Source organism: Lotus japonicus, chromosome 2 (genome assembly GCF_012489685.1).
Source record: "Lotus japonicus ecotype B-129 chromosome 2, LjGifu_v1.2".
Classification (NCBI taxonomy): domain Eukaryota; kingdom Viridiplantae; phylum Streptophyta; class Magnoliopsida; order Fabales; family Fabaceae; genus Lotus; species Lotus japonicus.
The window spans coordinates 9990069-10002568 of record NC_080042.1 but is presented as its reverse complement, the minus strand read 5'-3'; positions in this window follow the sequence as shown (position 1 = coordinate 10002568).

Genomic DNA, 12500 nt, shown 5'->3' with positions numbered 1-12500 from the left:
GTACAAAAGCAAGTGTACCTTCCTGACGACCTACCTAACGTTCTCAGCCACAGCAGAAGCTGGATTTTCCAGAACTGCCCTCCAACGGTAGCATTTCCCATGCAACGCTCAACCCTAATCCTTGGAGTATATATAGAGGCTGAAGATTGAAAGAAGCGGCTAGAAGCAATACATACGCGCAAGACATATTCAAAATATTCTAAGCTTTCTTTCATCTGAAATTCATTGTGTTTACTATTAGCTTTTTAGAAGCAAATCTCTTGTAAACATTTCTTTGATAAACAATTTGTTTAGTTCCTTTAGGAGATCAAGGTTGATCGGATCCTAGAGAAGACTAAGAGAGTGAATCTTAGTGTGAGCTAAGTCAGTGTAATTGTTAGTCACTTGTAGGTTTCAAGTGCAGTTGTAACTCTTACCTGATTAGTGGATTGCCTTCATTCTAAGAAGGAAGAAATCACCTTAACGGGTGGACTGGAGTAGCTTGAGTGATTTATCAAGTGAACCAGGATAAAATCCTTGTGTGCTTTTCTATCTCTTATCTTTAGCACTTAAGTTCTCGAAAGATTTGTCAAAATCTTTAAGGTGGAAGTTTTGTTCTGAAAACGTTATTCAAACCCCCCCTTTCTACCGTTTTTCATACCTTCAATTGGTATCAGAGCGCAAGTTCTGATTACCACACCTAACAGTGTTCAGTGATCCGGGCCGGTGTGAAAAACAATGGCTGCCACCACCAGTGAAACTCAAAGAGATGGTTACAACGCAAAGCCTCCTATGTTCGATGGTCAAAGGTTCGAATATTGGAAAGATAGACTGGAAAGTTTCTTTCTGGGTTTCGATGCAGATCTCTGGGATATTATTGTGGAAGGCTATGAGCGTCCAGTTGATGCAGATGGCAAGAAGATCCCAAGGTCAGAGATGACTGCAGATCAAAAGAAGCTGTACTCACAACATCACAAAGCAAGAGCAATTCTTCTAAGTGCTATTTCCTATGAGGAGTATCAGAAGATTACAGATCGTGAGTTTGCTAAAGGCATTTTTGAATCTCTGAAGATGTCTCATGAAGGAAACAAGAAAGTCAAAGAATCAAAGGCATTGTCTTTGATCCAAAAGTATGAATCCTTCATCATGGAGCCAAATGAGTCCATTGAAGAAATGTTCTCCAGATTTCAATTGCTTGTAGCTGGCATACGACCTCTCAACAAGAGCTACACAACAAAAGATCATGTCATAAGGGTCATCAGGTGTCTTCCTGAAAGTTGGATGCCTTTGGTGACTTCAATAGAGCTCACGAGAGACGTTGAGAATATGAGTTTAGAAGAACTCATCAGCATTTTGAAATGCCATGAGCTGAAGCGCTCAGAGATGCAAGATCTGAGGAAAAAGTCCATAGCCTTGAAATCCAAATCTGAAAAGGCTAAGGTTGAGAAGTCAAAGGCTCTTCAAGCTGAAGAAGAAGAATCTGAAGAAGCATCAGAAGATTCTGATGAAGATGAGCTGACTCTAATCTCCAAGAGACTCAACCGCATCTGGAAGCACAGGCAGAGCAAGTTCAAAGGCTCTGGAAAGGCAAAAGGAAAGTATGAGTCCTCAGGCCAGAAGAAGTCTTCAATCAAGGAAGTCACATGTTTTGAGTGCAAAGAATCTGGGCACTACAAAAGTGATTGTCCAAAGTTGAAGAAAGACAAGAAGCCAAAGAAGCACTTCAAGACGAAGAAGAGTCTGATGGTGACATTTGATGAATCAGAGTCAGAGGATGTTGACTCTGATGGTGAAGTCCAAGGACTCATGGCAATTGTCAAAGACAAGGAAGCAGAGTCAAAGGAAGCTGTTGACTCTGACTCAGAATCAGAAGGAGATCCTAACTCAGACGATGAAAATGAGGTATTTGCTTCTTTCTCTACCTCTGAACTGAAACATGCTTTGTCTGATATCATGGATAAGTATAACTCTTTATTGTCTAAGCATAAAAAGTTGAAAAAGAACTTATCTGCTGTCTCCAAGACTCCTTCTGAACATGAGAAAATTATTTCTGATTTGAAAAATGAAAATCATGCTTTGGTAAATTCTAACTCTGTGCTTAAGAACCAGATTGCTAAGTTAGAAGAAATTGTTGCATGTGATGCCTCTGATTGTAGAAATGAATCTAAGTATGAAAAGTCTTTTCAAAGATTCCTAGCTAAAAGCGTGGATAGAAGCTTAATGGCTTCAATGATCTATGGCGTAAGCAGAAATGGAATGCATGGCATTGGCTATTCTAAACCAATTAGAAATGAGCCTTCTGTGTCTAAAGCTAAATCCTTGTATGAATGCTTTGTTCCCTCTGGTACCATATTGCCTGATCCTGTACCTGCTAAAATTGCTAAAAACCCTCTTAAAAAGGGATCTTTCTCTATGACTAAATATCATGCAAATATTCCTTTAAAATATTATGTTGAGACACCCAAGGTGATCAGAACCTCTGGGGTAACTAACAAAAGAGGACCCAGAGAGTGGGTACCTAAGGACAAGATTATCTATGTTGCAGATATCCTTGATAGCTCCACTGAAACACCAATCATGGTATCTGGACAGTGGATGCTCGCGTCACATGACGGGAGAAAAGCGTATGTTCCGAGAGCTGAAACTTAAGCCTGGAGGCGAAGTTGGCTTCGGAGGAAATGAAAAGGGTAAAATTGTTGGTACTGGTACTATTTGTGTAGATAGTAGTCCATGCATTGATAATGTTTTATTGGTAGACGGCTTAACACATAACTTATTGTCTATAAGTCAATTAGCTGACAAGGGTTATGATGTTATATTCAATCAAAAGTCCTGCCGGGCTGTAAGTCAGATCGATGGCTCTGTTCTGTTTAACAGCAAGAGGAAGAACAACATTTATAAGATCAGATTATCTGAGTTGGAGGCTCAGAATGTGAAGTGCCTTCTGTCTGTTAATGAAGAGCAGTGGGTATGGCATAGACGGTTAGGGCATGCCAGTATGAGAAAGATTTCTCAGCTGAGCAAGCTAAATCTTGTCAGGGGCTTACCCAATCTGAAGTTCGCTTCAGACGCTCTTTGTGAAGCATGTCAGAAAGGCAAATTCACAAAAGTCCCTTTCAAGGCAAAGAATGTTGTCTCAACCTCAAGACCGTTAGAACTTCTGCATATCGACCTGTTTGGACCAGTGAAAACTGAGTCTATAGGTGGCAAGAGATATGGGATGGTTATCGTTGATGACTATAGCCGCTGGACATGGGTAAAGTTTCTAACCCGCAAGGATGAGTCTCATGCTGTGTTCTCTACCTTCATTGCTCAAGTGCAAAACGAGAAGGCTTGTAGGATTGTGCGTGTCAGAAGTGACCATGGTGGAGAGTTTGAGAATGACAAGTTTGAGAGTCTGTTTGATTCCTATGGAATTGCACATGATTTCTCTTGTCCCAGAACTCCTCAACAAAATGGTGTTGTTGAGAGGAAGAACAGAACTCTTCAGGAGATGGCTAGAACCATGCTCCAAGAAACTGGCATGGCTAAGCACTTTTGGGCAGAGGCAGTAAATACAGCATGTTACATTCAGAACAGAATCTCTGTGAGACCAATTCTGAATAAGACTCCTTATGAATTGTGGAAGAACATAAAACCCAACATTTCTTATTTTCATCCTTTTGGCTGTGTTTGTTATGTTCTCAATACTAAGGATAGATTGCATAAATTTGATGCTAAGTCTTCTAAGTGTCTATTACTTGGTTATTCTGATAGATCTAAAGGTTTTAGATTTTATAATACTGATGCTAAGACTATTGAAGAATCTATTCATGTTAGATTTGATGATAAGCTTGACTCTGACCAGTCAAAGCTAGTTGAAAAGTTTGCAGATTTAAGCATTAATGTTTCTGACAAAGGCAAAGCTCCAGAGGAAGCTGAGCCAGAGGAAGATGAACCAGAGGAAGAAGCTGGTCCCTCTAACTCACAAACTCTGAAGAAGAGCAGAATCACTGCAGCTCACCCTAAGGAATTGATTCTGGGCAACAAAGATGAACCAGTCAGAACCAGATCTGCCTTCAGACCCTCTGAAGAGACCTTGCTGAGTCTGAAAGGATTGGTGTCCTTAATTGAACCCAAGTCCATAGATGAAGCTCTTCAGGACAAGGATTGGATTCTGGCCATGGAAGAAGAATTGAATCAATTTTCCAAGAACGATGTTTGGAGCTTAGTGAAGAAGCCTGAGAATGTCCATGTTATTGGAACGAAGTGGGTATTCAGAAACAAGCTGAATGAGAAAGGAGATGTAGTCAGAAACAAGGCAAGGCTAGTTGCTCAAGGCTACAGCCAGCAGGAAGGAATAGACTACACTGAAACATTTGCTCCGGTAGCAAGACTGGAGGCAATCAGACTGTTGATCTCTTTCTCAGTAAATCACAACATAGTTCTACATCAGATGGACGTAAAGAGTGCCTTCCTAAATGGTTATATCTCAGAGGAAGTCTATGTTCATCAACCCCCAGGTTTTGAAGATGAAAAGAAACCAGACCATGTGTTCAAATTGAAGAAATCACTCTACGGTCTGAAGCAAGCTCCCAGAGCATGGTATGAGAGACTCAGCTCATTCCTTCTGGAGATTGAGTTTGTAAGGGGTAAAGTAGATACAACTCTTTTTTGCAAGACTTATAAAGATGATATCTTAATTGTGCAAATTTATGTTGATGATATTATATTTGGTTCTGCTAATCAATCTCTATGCAAAGAATTTTCTGAGATGATGCAGGCTGAATTTGAGATGAGTATGATGGGAGAATTAAAGTACTTTCTGGGAATACAAGTTGATCAAACACCAGAAGGAACATATATCCATCAGAGCAAGTACACTAAAGAACTTCTGAAGAAGTTCAATATGCTGGAATCTACAGTGGCCAAGACTCCAATGCATCCTACATGCATTCTGGAGAAAGAAGATAAAAGTGGTAAAGTATGTCAGAAGCTCTATCGTGGCATGATAGGTTCACTTCTATACTTAACTGCATCTAGGCCAGACATACTATTTAGTGTTCACTTATGTGCTCGCTTCCAATCAGATCCAAGGGAAACCCACTTAACTGCTGTTAAGAGGATCCTAAGGTATCTGAAAGGCACCACTAACCTTGGCTTGATGTATAAGAAAACATCAGAGTATAAGCTTTCAGGTTATTGTGATGCTGATTATGCTGGAGATAGAACAGAGAGAAAAAGTACTTCTGGAAATTGTCAATTTCTGGGAAGCAATCTAGTCTCATGGGCAAGCAAGAGGCAATCAACCATTGCACTATCAACTGCAGAGGCAGAATATATCTCAGCAGCAATATGCAGCACTCAGATGCTCTGGATGAAACATCAGCTGGAGGATTATCAGATCCTTGAGAGCAATATCCCAATTTATTGTGATAACACTGCTGCAATCTCGTTGAGCAAGAATCCTATCTTGCATTCAAGGGCAAAGCACATTGAGGTAAAGTATCACTTCATTAGAGATTATGTGCAGAAGGGCGTACTTCTTCTGAAGTTTGTTGATACTGACCATCAATGGGCAGATATCTTTACAAAGCCCTTAGCAGAGGATAGATTTAATTTTATTCTGAAAAATCTAAACATGGACTTTTGTCCAGAGTGAAGATGGATCAGAACCTCTGACTATGATACTTCTTGATCAGAAGATGTCTAGTCCAGAAGGTAACTCAATCAGAGTGTGTGTGCCCACTGGTACTGACTCTGAAGCTGAGACAACAACACGTGTGTCAGAATTTCTGAAGCATAATTCCTTGTGCCCGTGTGACAGTCTGTTATGATTGCGTGTAGATATGCTTATCTCCTGTGTGTGATTGTGTATTTTACTGTTACTATCTATCTTTAATTTTCAACCGTTGATCTTAAAGTGCTTTTTGAATCAACAACGGTTATTTGATAAAACCCACTATACACACACGTTCTCGTTCACTTCCGGTTTTCACTCTCGCACTCTCTGCTTTTCAAAACCGCCTCTTTCTTGATTTCTCTCTCGATCTCTCTTCATCCTTCAAACTTCATCTTCTACCTCAAACCTTCAACCTCTTCAAAATGGTGAGACAAACCAGAAGATCTGCTGCAGATGCACCTCAGTTCCCTCACATGGTAGTCGGTTTGGCAACGGGTCAAAGGGGCTCTGAGAACCCGGCACAAGAACAAGTTCAAGCTCAAGAGCAGATTGTTCCTATTGCAGAACGGGGCTGTGCCATTCACTGCGTATTTCCTCCTGAGGAACTCCAAGTCCTGGCAGAATGGAGATTCAACCTCGATAACTTGGCTGCAAATGGGTTTGATCTTCGTCCTGAAGTCCAAGCTCAAGGTTGGGGAAACTACTTCAATCGACTTCGAGGACCGGTGTATGAGAAACTGGTAAAAGAATTCTGGAAGCACGCAGACTGCGATGATACTCAAGTGGTCTCTCACATTCTTGGCAGGAAGATCATCATCACTGAAAAGTCATTCGTGAATCTGCTAGGAGCAGAAACTGCTTATGGGTATCGGTTCCAACTGACGGAATCGAAGCTGAAACCCAGCACCAAAGACAAAGTCAACCAGGCCCTGTACACCACTTTCAATCCGGGCAAGACGAGTTACAAAGTGATGGATCTTCACCCCAAACTCAGAATCTGGCACAAGATCCTGCTCAACTGCATCAATCAGAGACCGAAGGGCAGTTCCCCAAATTACATCAACTTCAACCAGAAGGCGATGCTGTTCTTCATTCAAGACAAGGAGAAGATCTGCCTTCCCTACTTCCTGTTCTCCTACTTAAAGGAATGCATCCGGAAGTCTCGCACCACCGCCTCCATCAAGTCTGCAATCAAATATATCCCTTTTGGGAGGCTGCTCTCAGACTTTCTCATTGAAAGCAACTTGGTGCAAGATTTGATCAATGCTGGTTGCACAGAGGATTTGAGCACAATTGTCAGCGATGTCTTCACTGCCAACTCTCTGAAGAAGATGGGTTTGGTCCAGAAGAAGATTGCTCCTGCTCATGAAGACACATCTTCTGAGATCAGAGGAAGAAGAATGCCTCTGAATGACTACCCTCTGTGGACTCAAGCGGACAATCCTGACGCCATCAGATGCTATGTTGAAGACCTCAGGGCTCAAGGTTTCGAAATTGACCTTGATGATTTCGTCAGCAGACTACCGCCAGCTCCAGAGTTTCCTTCTCCTCCCAAGAAGAAAGCTCAGAGGAAGATGGTTCTGGAAGAATCCTCTGAAGAATCTGATGTCCCTCTGGTCAAGAAGACGAAGAGAAAGCCTGATGATGGTGATGATGATGATAGTGAGGATGGTCCTCCCCAGAAGAAGAAGAAGAAAGTCAAAATCGTGGTGAAGCCTACTCGGGTGGAACCAGCTGCTGCAGTGGTCAGAAGGGCTGAACCTCCTGCCAGAGTGACTCGATCATCAGCACATTCAAGTAAGCCTGCACTTGTTTCTGATGATGATTTGAATTTATTTGATGCACTCCCTATTTCTGCCTTGCTCCAACACTCCTCAAATCCCCTCACTCCTATTCCTGAATCCCAGCCAGCCGAACAAACCACCTCTCCACCACATTCCCCAAGATCTTCCTTCTTTCAACCTTCTCCTACTGAAGCACCACTCTGGAATTTGCTTCAGAATCAACCCTCTAGGTCAGAAGAACCAACATCTCTCCTTACCATTCCGTACGACCCATTATCTTCTGAACCAATCATCCATGAACAACCCGAGCCCAACCAAACAGAACCACAACCCAGAACGTCTGATCACTCTGCTCCCAGAGCATCAGCACGTCCTGCTGCCAGAACCACGGATACAGACTCTTCAACAGCCTTCACACCTGTATCCTTCCCAATCAATGTTATTGACTCTCCTCCCTCCAATACCTCTGAATCAATTAGAAAATTCATGGAGGTTAGAAAAGAAAAGGTATCTGCCTTGGAAGAGTATTACCTTACCTATCCAAGCCCTAGGAGATATCCTGGCCCTAGACCTGAACGTCTAGTTGACCCAGATGAACCTATCTTGGCCAATCCTATCCAAGAGGCAGACCCCTTAGTTCAACAAGCTCACCCTGTCCCTGACCAACAAGAGCCCATTCAACCAGACCCTGAACCCGAACAATCAGTGTCTAACCAATCCTCGGTTAGATCACCTCACCCTCTGGTTGAAACTTCAGACCCTCACCTTGGAACCTCTGAACCCAATGCTCCCATGATTAACATTGGTTCTCCACAAGGTGCCTCTGAAGCTCATAGCAGCAATCACCCAGCCTCTCCTGCACCCAACCTCTCCATAATTCCCTATACTCACCTTCAACCCACATCTCTCTCTGAGTGCATCAATATCTTCTATCATGAAGCCTCCTTGAGGCTCCGCAATGTGCACGGTCAGACTGATCTCAGTGAGAATGCTGAAAATGTGGCTGATGAGTGGAACAATCTGAGCACTTGGCTAGTGGCTCAAGTTCCGATTATGATGCAGCTCCTGCATGCAGAGGGCAGTCAGAGCATTGAGGCTGCAAAGCAAAGGTTTGCTAGAAGGGTGGCTCTTCACGAACTAGAACAGAGAAATAAGCTTCTTGAAGCTATTGAAGAAGCCAAGAGAAAGAAAGAACAAGCAGAAGAAGCTGCACGTCAAGCAGCAGCTCAGGCTGAACAAGCCAGACTTGAGGCAGAGCGTCTTGAAGCTGAGGCTGAGGCAGAGCGACTTGCACCGGTTGTGTTTACTCCTGCTGCTTCTGCTTCCATTCCAGATCCTCAAGCTGCTCAGAATGTTCCTTCCAGTTCTTCTCAGCCAAGCTCTTCCAGACTCGACATCATGGAACAACGTCTTGACACTCATGAATCCATGCTGATTGAGATGAAGCAAATGATGATGGAACTTCTGAGACGCACTGACAAACCTTAGTTTTTAGGATCTCTTCTTTTTCTTCTTTTTCGTTAACTTTGTTTTTCTTTTGTTAAACTCTGTTTCTTTTTATTTATTTATTCTCTTTTGTTCGTTTGTGATTATATATGCATATATATCTATATACTTATGTCACATATGTTTGCAAAAGTCTTTTTTATTCATAATTCTATGTTTACATCATATTTCTTTCCATCATATAATCTAGAATGGAGGATCTCTCCTCATTCTTCTGCACTCCTGGCGCTGCTCTGACCTATCCTTCTCCAGACGCTCCAGTACATGCTGGATGTTGCTGAGCCTGATCTTTAGCTCATCCATCTCCAGAATCTCTTCTGAAGTCTTGAGCTTCTCTTCCAAACTCTCTTTCTCTTCCAGCAGCTTGAGTTCAAGTCGGCTGAGTTCTTGCACCTCCTCCACGAAGGCAAGAAATTCCTTCAGGTCTCTCTCCAACTCTGGACGCAGGTCCTCCTCCAGCAGTGTCCGTGTTAGCTCCGAGATGGTAGTTGCACCCTCTGGATGCCTGATGTTCAGGAACAAGTCCTCTTCAAAGGCCTTCTTCCTCAGCTCTTCTAGTGCTACGTTGTATGATGCCATTTTTTTCTTACTGAAAATTATTCGAGGTGTGAAGCTTACCTTTCTCTCCAACGCTTTTTATAGGCTTCACTTTCTCTCTGAAAGTTAATGCTCTTACAGTTTCTCGAGGTTAAGTTCTTGGTAACTGACCCTTCTATTTACTCACTTGACCGGTGGTAAACGTTCATCCCTTGCATTAACTCTTCTATTTATTTTCGCCTAACTCTGATTCTTACATCGTTTTCATTTTCTTTTAAACTTAGACCTTCTCTAAGGGGGAGTACCTTGTACTTCAAGCTAAGTTTTTCACACCCCAAGCTTTTTGCTTATGACAAAAAGGGGGAGTAAACCCAGTTTTTGATTTGTAAGATGTGTTAGTGTGACTTATTTTTCTTTTGGAGATTTTAAGAGTTCCACCTTCATGACCATAGATGTGTCACTGGGCAAATACAAGGAATACATTTCACTTCTTCTGAAGTGATTCTAAGTTGACTCTGATACCCAAGACTCTGATAACTTGTCCCTGACTCTGATCACTTATGCGCTCTGATTATTCGTTTTTCATCTATGTCATAAGCTTTTCACTCTGAACTCTTATATTTTTTAGCTCAGAATCTAGACTTTACTAACGTTTTCATCAAGTATTAGATTCAGGGGGAGCTAAGCTCAGAATCAAGCAGTGACTTGAATTCAGAATGAGCAAGATAAACTATTCACATCAGGATAAGTATTATTCTATAAACTCTGAGTGAATTCAGTTTAATGTTTAAGAATTGTTCATCAAAAATCTTAGTTTTGTCATCATCAAAAAGGGGGAGATTGTAAGATCAAGTTTTGATCTAGTAGTACAACTCTATGTTTTGATGATTACAAGTTAACCTTTTGATATGAACAATTGTGGTACTCTAACGTGTTTTTCTGAGTGTGCTATTTACAGGCTCTGACCTCAACTCAATCTCACACAAATCAGAAGCACTGTGTATAAAGGGTAACCCAAGCAACGCTTTCGCATTCACCATGTTCAGTATGAACAGTGGAAAAGCTTCAGAAGTTCTGAAGCTATACAAACCCTGATGTGGACTCAGTCACTAGAAGCTCTGAAGATCCAGAAGTTCTGATAACCAAGAAACACTGAAGGTTCAGATGTTCTGATGGTGTAGAAGACTCTGAAGATCCAGAAGCTGAATAGTGGAAACTCTGAAGTCCAGAAGCAAGAAACTTTGAAGGCCATGTTCTTCCCTCTGAGTTCAGAATCAGAAGATACAATGGTCAGAGGATCTGTGCTTTCCCTCTGACTCTGATCAACCGGCTTCACAAGTTCCAATATGAAGTATTCCCCTGATCAGAAGTCTCCTAGGTTAAAAGGTCAAGTCGCTATCCAAGTACAAAAGCAAGTGTACCTTCCTGACGACCTACCTAACGTTCTCAGCCACAGCAGAAGCTGGATTTTCCAGAACTGCCCTCCAACGGTAGCATTTCCCATGCAACGCTCAACCCTAATCCTTGGAGTATATATAGAGGCTGAAGATTGAAAGAAGCGGCTAGAAGCAATACATACGCGCAAGACATATTCAAAATATTCTAAGCTTTCTTTCATCTGAAATTCATTGTGTTTACTATTAGCTTTTTAGAAGCAAATCTCTTGTAAACATTTCTTTGATAAACAGTTTGTTTAGTTCCTTTAGGAGATCAAGGTTGATCGGATCCTAGAGAAGACTAAGAGAGTGAATCTTAGTGTGAGCTAAGTCAGTGTAATTGTTAGTCACTTGTAGGTTTCAAGTGCAGTTGTAACTCTTACCTGATTAGTAGATTGCCTTCATTCTAAGAAGGAAGAAATCACCTTAACGGGTGGACTGGAGTAGCTTGAGTGATTTATCAAGTGAACCAGGATAAAATCCTTGTGTGCTTTTCTATCTCTTATCTTTAGCACTTAAGTTCTCGAAAGATTTGTCAAAATCTTTAAGGTGGAAGTTTTGTTCTGAAAACGTTATTCAAACCCCCCCTTTCTACCGTTTTTCATACCTTCAAATTCAACCTCAAGGTACCTTTTCCTATTTTTACCGATTTTCTCGGTTTCGTCCCAAGAAAAAATTCATATTAAATCCATCCCTTGCTGGAAGTTGATGAAACTTTGGGAACCATCTTGTTTCATTTTTATAAGCATGCCTGCAAAAAATCACGTCCAAATTCGACCTCTAGGTGCCCAAACTAAATTTATGTCTCCTCAAAAAAAGGGTATCATCTTTGTACAAGTGTGGAATTGTTGCGTTTTCCTATAGTAGGGGGGAGCATCCAGGTGAAAAATCAGCCCAACGTGAAATTTTCAGAAATGCTATGGAATACTCCCGTGAGCGTCCCGGGCTAGCTTTTCACCTCATTCCATGGCAAATGAGTGATTAAACGGATCAAATCACTCAAAATTCATGTCCCGATCAAAAATTGCGTCCCGACCGAGATTTTTCAAAATGGGTAAACGACAACCCAGTCACGATTTGTGACTTATCACACCCAGTTGTGGCACACAAACATTGCGTACTTAAGGTGTGGTGAAGCTTTTGCTTGACTCCGGCATGTTCGAGCTCAAATTCATGAGCTTCAACCCGTCGGTCGGGCATTCGTCGATCCTCATTTTCGGAGCTTGATTTTTGTGTTGTCCCAACTGTTTGGAATGTGATGTGGCTGATTGATTTCACTCTTGACGTGCCGAATGCCGACCACAATCTCATTGGCGTGGGGATTCTGGTGACGGCGCTAGCGTCAGGAGTCAATTCGTGATGCCGCAGCACGAACCGAAATTCGTGTTGCATGTCCCGGCGGGTCGTGTGATCTAGTTTGGACGCGATTTTTGATCTAAACGTGAGTTTTTGCCATATGGAAAATGATTGTGAAAGTGTTTCTAAAAAATGATCCGACTTTTTCGAAGAAAACCTTTTCAAAGAAAATGATTGTGAAAACGATTTCTCTTGAAATAAAATCTCTTTTGAAGAAAATGTTGATTGTGAAAGCGATTT